Here is a 12,394-nt window from a genome sequence, read left to right as displayed (position 1 = left end):
CTGGCAAGAGGGGTCATGGGGCTTTACCTAGCACTAAGTATCATGCTGGTGGGCCTGGTACTGTGTTTTAACTCAAAAGACTTGGACTTAATTTCCTCTCCTTCCCTCAAATAGGATGCCTCCCTCCTTCTCCCTTCCTGACTGCTGGGAGTTGGAGGAGATGTTATTCAGGTAACTCTTTCCTTTCTGCCTTCTTCAATTTGTCTTTTTAATTTTTGTTATATTAAAAACAGGACTATGGTCTCTCCCCTGACTTCCTTAGTTCAGGAATAGCTAAATTAGGTGCATGAATAGCTGTTTAACTTGGTGAGTCTGTGGGGGAGACTATTGAGGAAGGATTTCAGCTGCTATCTTGCTCTTCCTTCTCTTCCTCAAATTTTTCTCAAAGAGAAAAGAAGTATCTCTCTTTGGGAGAGGAAGTTTCTAAACCTACCTTCATAATGAACCCAGTCCCTCCCCTGTATGAAAACTCTGAGCAACATCCTGTGTGGCTTTTTTTAGAAAGAGAAAGAGAAAAATGCTCTTGGTAAGTTTATCATCTTGTTAGCAATAAAATTTGATCACAATATTTTAATATGGAATTAATAAAACACTAAAAGTTTATTAAGCATTCATGAGATGTTAAAATTTGAATAGCCTTTGTGGTAAACCCCTCAAAAACCCAAGATTTTTGTAAGCAGTTGAGTCTCTGATAAGCAATGATCTAATAACTAAAAAAATCCCCAGTAAAGATTTAAAATATCTTTTGATTATTTCTTACCTTGACATTTGAAATGCAAAAGATAAAGTAGGGGCAATTTATATTTTCTCCAGTATCTAAAGGTGAATTTTTTCAATGGAATAAAAGAAAAGGTCAAAATGGCATGTTGATTTTTCTGAGAGTAAATTTCTACTGGTTAATTGGATTTGTCCAGAAAAAAAATAGTTTACTTTATTAAATTTAGTTTCCAATGAAATTAGGTCTCCAGAGAATATAAGTCAGTGAGAACATAATTTCTTGTTATTTAGGTATTCTAGAGAGGAAAAAATAATTGTGCCTGTTTTAATAAATAAAAACTTTGTATATGTATACGTGGGGGTTGCCAAGGACATAAACGGCAGTAAAATAATAGTTAAACACTGTGTTTGTCAGCTTTTTGTGGCTGTAATCAAAATACCAGACAAGAATAATTTAGAAGGAAAGCTTATTTAGGGCTCACAGTTTCAGAAGTTTCAATCCATGGTCAGCAGACTCAATTATCTGAGCCTGGGGTGAAGCAGAATGTCGTGGTAGAAGAAATGTCATGGTGTGGTGGAAGGAAGCTTTTCAGATCAAAGCAGCTTGGAATCACAGAGACAGCAAGGAACCAGAGAAAAATACAGTCCCTCCATGCACAAACTCCCAGTGACCTACTTCCTCTAGATATGCCCCACCTGCCTAAAGTTACTACCCAGTCGTCCATTCACTTTATTAATACAAGTGGATTGATTAATCCACAGGTGAGGTTGCAGCTATCTTAATGCAGTCTTTTTACCTTGAACATTGCTGCATTGCCTAACACATGAGTTTTACAGGGACATCCTAATCCAAACCATAAACACACTTTATATCTTGTGCAATCTTCATTAATTCCATCCTACTTAGAAGCTTCTCTCAAGACCCAACTGTGCACATAGCCAGCCATGTGAAATTTAGGAGAAGCTTTTTATAAGCACTATACAATATATATATATATATATATATTGTATGTATGTATGTATGTATGTATTTTTATCTATGTGTATATATATTTTTAAGAGCAAAATGCCCAAACTATGACATAATTATACCCTTGATATAGGGGTGGAGATTGGAGGATGATAAATACCACCTCTAACTTTTCCTTTAATCAATGCTCCCAATAAGGTTTTTTTTTTTCCCTGCTTTTACTTATTTTCTAAGTGTCTCATCCTCCGAGTACTTAATTTGGCTGAATCATGTACTTGTGCTCTAGAAGAATTAAATAGACTGTTTGTAAATTACTCCAGCGCTGGAGCGCGCGGTGAGCGAGAAGCTGCAGCACGGCCGCGGGCCGCCGGCCGCGGGTCCCGCCACCCCGGGAGCGGGAGCTGCCAGCCCTGCGGGCCGCGGGCACGGCGAGACAGCCGGAGCTGGCCGCGCCGGAGCTGCCTTACCCGCGGAGCTTGCCCACCCGGCCGCCGAGTGAGTGCGTGGATCCCGCCTTCGTCTTCCCCTTCCAGCGCCTGTGCCGGTTGCCCCGGCTGGTTCCCCTGCGGTGGGCGCTGTGGTTGCTGGAGCAGCAGCTCCAGCCAGTGCCGCGGTGTCCGCCCCTCCGCGCTTAGGCGGCCGCCCTGCCAACGGCGGTGACCACAAGGCCCTCAGTACCTCCGGAGAGGACACCCTGAGCGACTCAGGTAAAGCCTGTGTCCCGGTCTGGCTGCCGCCCTGGGGCCCTGGAGCTGAGGGTTGCGGTCCCTTTGTCAGCTTTGGTGTTTTGACTCTGGGGAGCAGCAGCGCTGGTGGCCCATAGGTCCTGATTCCCACCAGCGTCTCTCAGGGTCGAAGACAGACAGCTGCTGGGGTAGCAAGTGCCTCTTCCCAACTTCACCTCCCTGAAGTTGTTCCCACCTTCTTTGAGAACCTTATTCTGGGCCACGGCTGGCCTCACCCTGTTCCCACCCTGGGAAAAGTTGGTGGCCAACTCGAGTAGGGGTTAAAGGGCTGCTGGGTTCTTTGCCAGGGCAGAAACTTGTTAGCGCCAAGGTGGAAAAGGACTCAGTCCCAGGTCAGACGGGGAAAGACTCCCCAAAAAGACACAAGGGCTATACAAGATCCTACTTAGGGCACAAGAAGTTAGGACACTGTACAGATGGCGGGCACTGGTTTTCTTTTTTTCCTGAACGTTGGTCTTCCCCCTCCCCCGGCCCTCTGTGGGTGGTGGGCTATTTGCTCCTGGTGCGTGGCCAGCAGCCAGGCCAAGGATCTGAGAGGCTGGGGGTGACCCGGCGCCCTCCCTCCCCTTCAACAGCTGGCAGCAAGTGCAGCAGCGGCTGTGCACATTCTCAAGGGGGCTTCTCTTTGGCTATGGGAAGGAAGGTTGGCAGGTGAGGTGTGGCTTCCTCAGGGACTTCTCTTGCCTCCCCTCACCACCAGAAGTCGGAGATGCCAAGACTCTCTCTGCTTTGCAAGACTATATCCATAGAGAAGAAAAAAAAAATCCTAGAGTGTTACAATATTACACTTACTGTACCCTAGTTCAAATCAACAGGCATTTATTAAATACAAAACTTAGGAAGTGATGTGGGTTTTTTTTTTTTTTTTTGCTCAGGTGAATATAAAAACAAATGAGTTATAGTTCCTGTCCTCAGAGTTTAGCATCAATGTCTGAGTCACTCAAAGCAAAGAGGGAAAGAGTGCCACAAGTAAAAGAAAGATGGTTACTTTTGAAAAAGAGATGTCCAAAAAATATGGCGGGAACTGGGAAGCACTTTGCGAAGGAAAAGGCACCCAAAGTGGCCATGCGGGATGAGTAAGTAAAGGTAGAAAAAAGAGAAAATCCGTCTTTCTAGGCAGTGAAGCAGAATAAGCAGAGACAATGTAGCGAGAAAGTGCAAGATGTTTTGGAGAATGGCTGATGGGCTATCTGGCTTGGCTAGGATGGAAGGATGCATATGCAAGAGATTGGCAAAGATAAAGCCTATGAAACCGGGCTGGGATACGCTTTTGAAGAACATTAAGTTGGTGGAGAAAATCATCATAAGTTTTTCCAGAAGAGTGATGTTCTTGATGCTGAATGTTTGGATTATGCTGGCACCAGGGCATAGGATGCATCCATAGAGCGAAGATGATTACTGAGACAAGGTGAAAGGGAGACTGTGGGAACCTGAACAAGATGCAGAGTGCTGAGTCAGGGAAGAGAGAAGCAGAGGGAGCTAAGAGATAATTTTCTGTTTCATGAATGTACTATCCAAAATTTTCAGCATGAATGTTAGAGGACCATGGGGAAAGCGTTTCTAATAGTAGCACATGGCCTTAACACTAATTGCTCAGGCTCTACCCAAAAGACGGTGCCCACAGCAGCAGCCTGACATTTGGAGTAGGCCCAAGGTAGAATATTAGTTCAAACTGAGAAATTCACACACACACACACAAAAGAAAAAGGAGAAGGAGAAGGAGAAGGAGAAGAAGAAGAAAGAAACAATGTAAATAGCAATTCCTGGGCACCAGTAACAGATCTGATTTTCCTGGTTGCATAAAATCTGATAAAAAACACAAATTAAAAATTTGAAGAAAGCAGTTTTGAAAACTGAAAGTTCCAGAGTTTTCAAGGCCTTTATAACTCAAGATCTACTGAGTTAAGTGCATTTTTCTAATGGGGAAGAAACAATTTCAATTAAAGCTGGATTAGATACAGCATAGTATAGGCAAGAAAATTAAATATTTAAAGAGCAAATACATTTGCTATCCCTGCAAGCACAAGAGAGCATCAATACGAACGCTCAGGGAAGAACATGGATATTCTGCTACTTACTGAAATTCTCCTAAGTCTTTTGATCAGATCAATTCTCACAGGATTAGGAACATAAAATAATGACATTTTGGAGCTAGAGGAGACACTGAAAGTCAGCTAGTACATCATTTGACAAGAGATAATTTTAGCACCCTAGTGGGGGAGGTGACTTGCTCAAGGTGACAAAGAGTTTGCAGCAAAGCAAGAACAGTGCTCAGGTCTTTTGATTCTCAGTGCACGCATCCCTCTGTGACCTGACCACACCTGATGTCGTGGAGTAATGGGAAGATATACGCTACAGTACATTAAATAGAAATAAATAAATTGAAAAATTAAGCTCCAAGCTTCCAAATGTACTTTGGATAAGAAATTATAAATTAAATATGCAGATATCTGATTTTCAATATTACAGCAATGATATAAATTACATTTTTCTCTCAGTTCTTCTAATCAAGGCCCAAAGAAGAAAAGGAGGGAAAAGATGAAAGTGAGAAAAACTGAGAGGACATAGTCTCAATAGTTTCAACATTATGTACAAGAACTCTGGGAAAACGTGGAAAACGGAAATGTCACCCTTCTCCATTTTGTTATTACTACAATAGTATTTGGATTTGTGAACTACTCATTTCCAAACATGCCTGAATCTCTCCTGGATGTTCCTCCCTAGAACTTTCAACTGCAAGAGTGATGGTATGCCCAAAGAAGCCTGCCATATATAGGGGTTAAAACTGATTGCATTTTGAAAACTTCCTGAAATTAATGCAAGGTATGCATTCTACACTGTCACAGATTGCTACGCATCTTAATAGAAAAAAAAGAATATTAAAAAAATTTGTTTACATTGGACACTGGACATAGTACACTGTTCAACACTATGTTCCCAAATTTACAGGTCAACTGACCCTGCAGAGAGTCTGCTTAAATTATCTTGAGGTCAAATAATAAATTGCCAATGTAGGGTCCCTATCCCTGGGGGTAAAAGTGTCCCCAATTTGGAAAACAACAACTATACTTGAAAATGGCATTTCCCAGTACGCTTTCAAAACTATCACAGTAAATGGTAATGATAGACCATTACTGAGTTTTGAGCTCTTTTAGCTGGAATTAGTTATAAGGTCAAAGAGCTGAGAAGCTGAATTATTTTATTGCTGGCTTATTTAATTATAGCCAAGTTAGTCTTTCTGTGGACTGCATTCCTGCTCTGTAAGATGAAATCAGGGGAAAAATATGAAGTTTGCAAAGGCTGACATTTTTTTTTTTAAAGAAGATGTAGCCATAGAACTAACCTCTGACCTCGAGGTGCTTCCAATTAACTGAGGAATGAAAAAAAGTTATGAATAAGAGGGAAAAAACTGCAAACTCAGTCCAGATAAAGTGTAAAGTAAAGAAACACTGCCCAAACATTTCCATTACAAAGTTGAGCTGGGCATATCTTGGTTGAATTCATACTTGTTACAGGCCCCAACAAAAAGCTGTTAGAAAGGGTAAACCATTATCTGACAAACTTCAGAGCAGTTTCTAGATCTCCATAGATTCTGGCCTGACTCCTAATGTCTATTCTGTCTTTATTCCAGAATGAGAACAGTTTGTATTGCTGTATTCCCCACTTCACATGCTCAACACCTAAAACCAGTCAACTACAGTAGTCACCCCCTTATTTGTGATTTCATTCTGAGGCTAACTTGTGGTCAACCACAATCTGAAGATATTAAGTGGAAAATTCCAGAAATAAACAATTCATAAGTTTTACATCGAAGGCTGTTCTGAATGATGTGATGATATCTTCTGCTGTCCCAATCCATTCTGCCTGGGATGTCCATCATCTCTTTGTCTAGTGTATTCATACTGTATACACTACCTGTCCATTATTCACTGAGTCACTGTCTCTGCTATCAGATCAACTGTTTTGATATCTCAATCTTGTGTTCAAGTAGCCTTTATTTCACCTAACATGGCCAAAAAGAACAAAAGTAGTAATGACATCAATTCAGATGTGCCAGAGAGAAACTGTAAAGTGCTTCCTTTAAAAAGGTGAAAGTACAATATTTTTAGAAACCACATTAATGCAGAGTCATCCTATCAATCCCTAAAATTCCCTCATACTGTGCATTATACACCCCTATTCTGGAGAAACTATTGATATGTTCTTAGTCCCTATTGGTTTTCCTTTTTTAGAATGTCATATAAGTGGCATATACCATGTAAGCTTTTGATACTGGCTTCTTCACAGAGCATAATGTTGAAATTCACCCATGCTGCATGTCCTAGTAATGAGATTGCTGGGTCTTATGATATGGATATATTCAGCCTCATAAACTACTGACCTGTCTTTCAGACTTCCCATGAACACATATGAAAACAACACAGTGAATCCCACGATCGGGTACATCCATAAGAATGGGATCCTAACTAGAATAAGATATAGTTGTATAATTATATCAAAATGGATTCTGGTGTCATGTATAACTAAAAATAACCAATACGATTCAATTAGCAATGTAGTTCTAGCAGGTTTTTTTTTTTGGGGGGGGTGGTAAACTTCTTGGAGTTTTCTATAAGTCAAGTTGTTTGCAAAAAGACAATTTCATTAGACCTTTCAAGCCTTTTATTTCTTTTTCTTGCTTTATGCCAATGGATACAAATTTGAATACAATGCTGAATAGGAATGCAGAAGGTTAACACCCTTGTCCCATTTCCAGTCTTAAAAGGAGAGTACTCAGTCTTTCTTCATTAAGTTTGATGGTTAGCTGCAGATATTCACAGATGTTCTTTACCAGGCCCAGAAATCTGCCTTCTTTTCATATGTTGTTAAGAGATTTTTATCATCAATATATGTGAATTTGGTCAATTGCTTTTTCTGAATCAAAAGTATATGATTTTCTTCTTTTGTCTGTTAATGTGGTGGGTTACATTTTCAAATGATAATTTAGCCTTATGTCCCAAGGCTTATCTCATTCAGTCATGATTTATTATTTTTTTATATTGCTGGATCCAATTTGCTAATATATTGTAGAAGATTTCTTACACCAACATTCACAAGGACACTGATGTGTCATTTTCTTCTATAGTAATATCTTTGGTTTGGGTATAAGGATAATTGGGAAGTACTGCCTTCTTTTCTTTCTTTCTTTCTTTTTTGAAGAACTGATAGTATTTCTTCCATAAATGATTCATAGACTTTCCAATAAAACTATTTGGACCTGAAGTATTTTGGTTTTGGAACCTTGTAAAGTTTTAGCTAAAAAACAAATTTGTTAAAAAGACATGGGACTATTCAGACAGTGTATTTCTCCTTGTGTAAGCTTTGGCGGCAAATGATACGGCTTTTTCATGATAGAAATATCCTATGGTTTGTTGTTATAGATGAATATATTTAAGGTTAAAAGTTAGTTGATTTACAAAAATGATTGAGTACATAATAAAAGAAGTGGTACATCATCATGGTCAAATTTGTACAGATGGTTTGTCTGTGGCCAAGGGTTTTAGTGACTCTACCTCTTCATGCCATCTCTCCTGGGCTCAGTGGTGCCATCTGTAGGAGGTGGCGGGCCTCAGCCATGTGTGTGCACTTCAGTATCTCCTCTCTGGGGAGAGAGTTAAAAAAGCATCCCCTGCTCCAAGATTAAGAAAAAATTGTATTTTCTGATGATTTTTTTTTCTCATATTCAAATCTCAACCCATCAGAAATTGACCTGGCGATACATTTTGAGGTAGTTGTTTTATTTCCCCTCTTGTGAATAACTAAAGATCCAGCACCACTTATGAAGTGTGCCTCCTTTTGTCACAGATCAGCCCTGCTCTCACAGTCATTTGCCCTTTCTTGTGTTTCAATTATCTTGGGAGCCCTCCAGGTCTGAAGGAAGCTTTCCTCCAGAGAACCTCCCCTGTGGCCCTTGCCAATGCCCTTCTATTTCTTTTTTAAAATATTTTTATAGTTGTAGATGGACACAATATCTTTATTTTATTTGTTTGCTTGTACTTGGTGGTAGGGAAGCTAGGCAAGTGTCTACCACTGAGCCACAACCCTAGCCCCTCAATGCCCTTCTTAACGGAGAACCCAAGCTCAGCTTCCCCACCCAACTCTGGTCACAGGTAGAAGTCCCAACAGCAATGCTGCCATAGGCCTCCCCCACACTGCCTTGTTTTTCTGAGAGAGGCCCAGAGTCTGCCTAATTACAGTGGAGTATCTCTCAGAGCACCTAGTAGAAGCAAAATCCATACCAGTTTCTTAAACTTATACACATAGATACATATGTATAGAACTCCTGAGATCATACTTTTGTATTTTTGCATAATTTTCATTTTTTTTCCTGCAAACATGTCTGAGAAAACATTCCTTCACAGTACATATCATTCTCATGTACTTTAATATTATAATAATATTTAGTACCCTGGATGAACATAAATTATTCAGCCATGTGGGTATCATGTTGAGAGACCTGAGGAACTGTGGCAAGTCTCTAGAAGAAATGGACAGGGTGCCATTTTAAACTTACACACAGAAAACAGAAAACTGAATTCACACACACACACACACACACACACACACATATTCACATACAGATACACACAAAAAACAATACATTCCTCTACTCTTTATTTTTGCTGGGTGCAGATCTATCTCCCCGGCCATTGGTATCCACCTGGTAATGTTGCTGGCAGAGTAAACTAAATTGCATGATCCTCCAGAGTGTGCTTTACTTTTGATTATTCTTTCACTCTGAAAAACTGAAAATAGAAGATAGTGAAGATATCAATAAATTTCTTAAGGCATATGATTTGACAGGAAGACACACACAATTTAAACAGACCAATAACAAAGGAAGAAATAGATGAAGCCATCAAAAGACAACCAACCACAAATATGAGCAAATAATATTAATATATACTGAATTTGTATTAGAAATAAAATTAAATTAAACCATGCCTAAGTAGAAAAGTATATTATAGTATATAATATATAATATATATATATATATATATATATATATATATATATATATATATATAGTATAATAGTCTTTTTTTCCAGCAGAGTTTGGTTTCTAATGACAGCTCTCTTTCTGGCTTTCAGAGAGCTGGCCCCTCCCTGTGTCCTCACATGGTGGACAGAGAGCTCAGGTCCCTTCCTGTGTTTCTCCACTTGTTCATCATTGACCAAATACTCAACAAGAACAATTTAGAGGAGGAGACTGTATATTGGCTCTTGGTTTAGTCCACAGTCAGCCGACTCCATCATTTTGGACACAAAGTGAGGCAGAGCGTCATGGTGGAGGAGTGGTGGTGGAGGAGTGGTGGTGGAGGAGTGGTGGTGGAGGAAAGCAGCTCACCCAGGGGCAGCTGGGAAGCAGAGAGGGGGAGGGGCTGCAGGGGAGAGGCACCTGCCAGGGCATCCGCAGTGACCACCTCCAGCCCTGCCCCACCTGCCTACAGTAACTGCCACTCAGTCCATTTAAGTCAGGAAGGGCTGATTGCTCACAGCTCTCATGGTCCAATCATTCCTGAGTCAACACAGGAGCTTTTGGGGGACATCTCATGTCCATGACACTTTTTTATAAGGACATTAATCCCCTCTGAGGCCTTACCTGGGGACTCATCTAAATCTAATCACTTCCCAAGTTCCCACCTTCAAATACCATCTCTTGGGGATCAGGGCCCCAACATGAACGCAGGAGGACATAAATATTCAGTCCACAACACTCTGACTTGTACACAATAGGGGGTGAACTTGGACTGTCTGAGAGAACATGTTTGAATCTGTTACCGCAGCTCTGCTGTCTACACAGCACTCACAGGGAACACCCTGCCTCTACCCTGTCACATGCGTGGTGCTGTAGAGTGGGAGAATCCTGCTTGACTTCTAAACTGTGACCCTTCTATGATACTGGTGTTAATGTCACATTAATGGCAGAGAGAGTTATATCTCACTGTTGATCTCCACCAAGCTTGCCCTTGGCTAGAGTGCACATCTGTGCATAAAAAGTTCCTACACACAAAACCTTCCCTACCATAGTATTCTAATATTGTACTTTCCGGTGTCTGTAAATTGGCAACAGGTAATTCTCCCATTAGTCATTTTAGTCATTCTGGAAATGGCTACTTGGAAAGGGGAAATGGCTATCTTGTCTGCTTTTCAAAACGATGGGTAAAGAAATGCATATTATCTCACAATTCCCTATGAAAAATATCAAGATAGCTCTGGACCTATCTGATTACACACAAACACATATAAACATGTATACAGAAAAAGGGAATCACCAATTACTAACCGAGGTAGTTTTAATCATGGTGCCCCAAACACATGCTTAAATCCTAATCCTGCTCACTGTGAATGTGACAGTTATATCTCCAAGATATGATCAAATGAATCACGTTCGGATGACAAGGTACTTGAGGAGGGTGGGAACCAACGCAATGACTGGTGTCCTTACAAGAAGAGGGACATGTGGCCACACGGGAGAATGCAATGAAGGATGCAGGGCTGGGGGCACTGTGCTTGCCCTCCAGGGAGCTGTGGGGTGGCCAGCAACCCTGGCAGGTGGGAGAGGAAGTCGGCACCGCTGCAGGGGCTCCCGGGAGGCGGCCTGCTGACACCTCCACACCAGGTGTGTGCCCTCCAGCACGCGGCGGAGGAACCCCCACTGCCGTGGGCACCAAGACTGGGGTAGCTTGCAGCAGTGGCCCTCAGAATCCACAGGCTGACCCTGGGACTTCAGCGAGTAAACTGCTCTACCCTCCTTTAGTTCACTATGACACAGGACTGGAGGTACGGCGCAGCTGTGGGGAGCCCCGGGAGCACCTGCAGAGGCCCTCAGCCCCAGCCCCAGAGCCCTGCGCTGGGAAGCCGCTCTGTGCCTGGAGCCCACGACAGTGGGCGTGGCGAAGCCATCTAAGAGTGATACATTCCCATGGACAGAGGTTTTCTTTGTGGGTTTATGGCCGACCAAGCACCATCTGTGAAGACAATAGAAATAACAACAACTGCTGCTATTTTTACAAACGGGAATTTGGTAGTAAATATTCTCTCCATTCTCGAATCTGCATGTGTATGTGTCTTTAATGGTGCTTCCTAACTGGAACGCTCAGGGCAAGAGCAGAGCCTCAGGTTATTTTTTAATCATAGTTTGGCCTGTAATATTTTTTTTAAATATCACAAAGTGATTGAAACAATCTTTTTTTTTTTCTTTTTTTTTTTCTGGAAAGTAAAGCATCTAGAAGCATTTTATGAACTTAATGGTCATTTGGTCAACACCAAGGCTATTTCAAAAAAAAATTAAGGATCAGCATCACTGTGGCTATTTGGGCAAAGGCTGCCTTAAAAGACAGAAAGCAGTTACTCAGGAACAATTCCAACAAGAACCTGACTTATCCCACAGTGATGCAACAGAGCCATTATGCACTTATTTATCTGCACGTGAATCACAACATTAGAGCATTATGTGTCTTTGTGGGCAGAAAAACAGTTCAGCTAGCACAGGAGGCCAAGGAAACCATGGTTCCAGGAGCACCATGCAACTGGCCAATGCAGGCTGTGTCTTCACGCCTCATTTTATGACCGAGGGCACACTAAAGCCCAGGGTTTATTTCAACTTCCCAACCTGATGCACCTAGTTAGTGGCAAGGCTAAAATTCAGACCTGTGTTAGAGATTTTCCCACACTATCCTGCGACTGAATGTTTTCTCTATAAATTAGTGTACTGTTTTAAGTTCTCCTGAAAACAAACAGTGCTAGCAAAAGAGAAGGATTTTTTTTATGTCTCAGAACTGAACTTATAATAAGTAATATTGTTTTACTAATTAGCATAAGTAGAGCACATCCATGAATTAGATGAAGACACTGTCCCTACCAAAAACTCTCATAGTGTGACATTCAAAAGTCAGCATGGGTAGACAGTGAGGGAGGT

This window comes from Spermophilus citellus, assembly GCF_964194105.1.
Source record: "Spermophilus citellus genome assembly, contig: SCAFFOLD_39, whole genome shotgun sequence".
Lineage (NCBI taxonomy): Eukaryota > Metazoa > Chordata > Mammalia > Rodentia > Sciuridae > Spermophilus > Spermophilus citellus.
The sequence above is the reverse complement of the archived record's forward strand: the minus strand, read 5'-3'. Positions refer to the sequence as shown.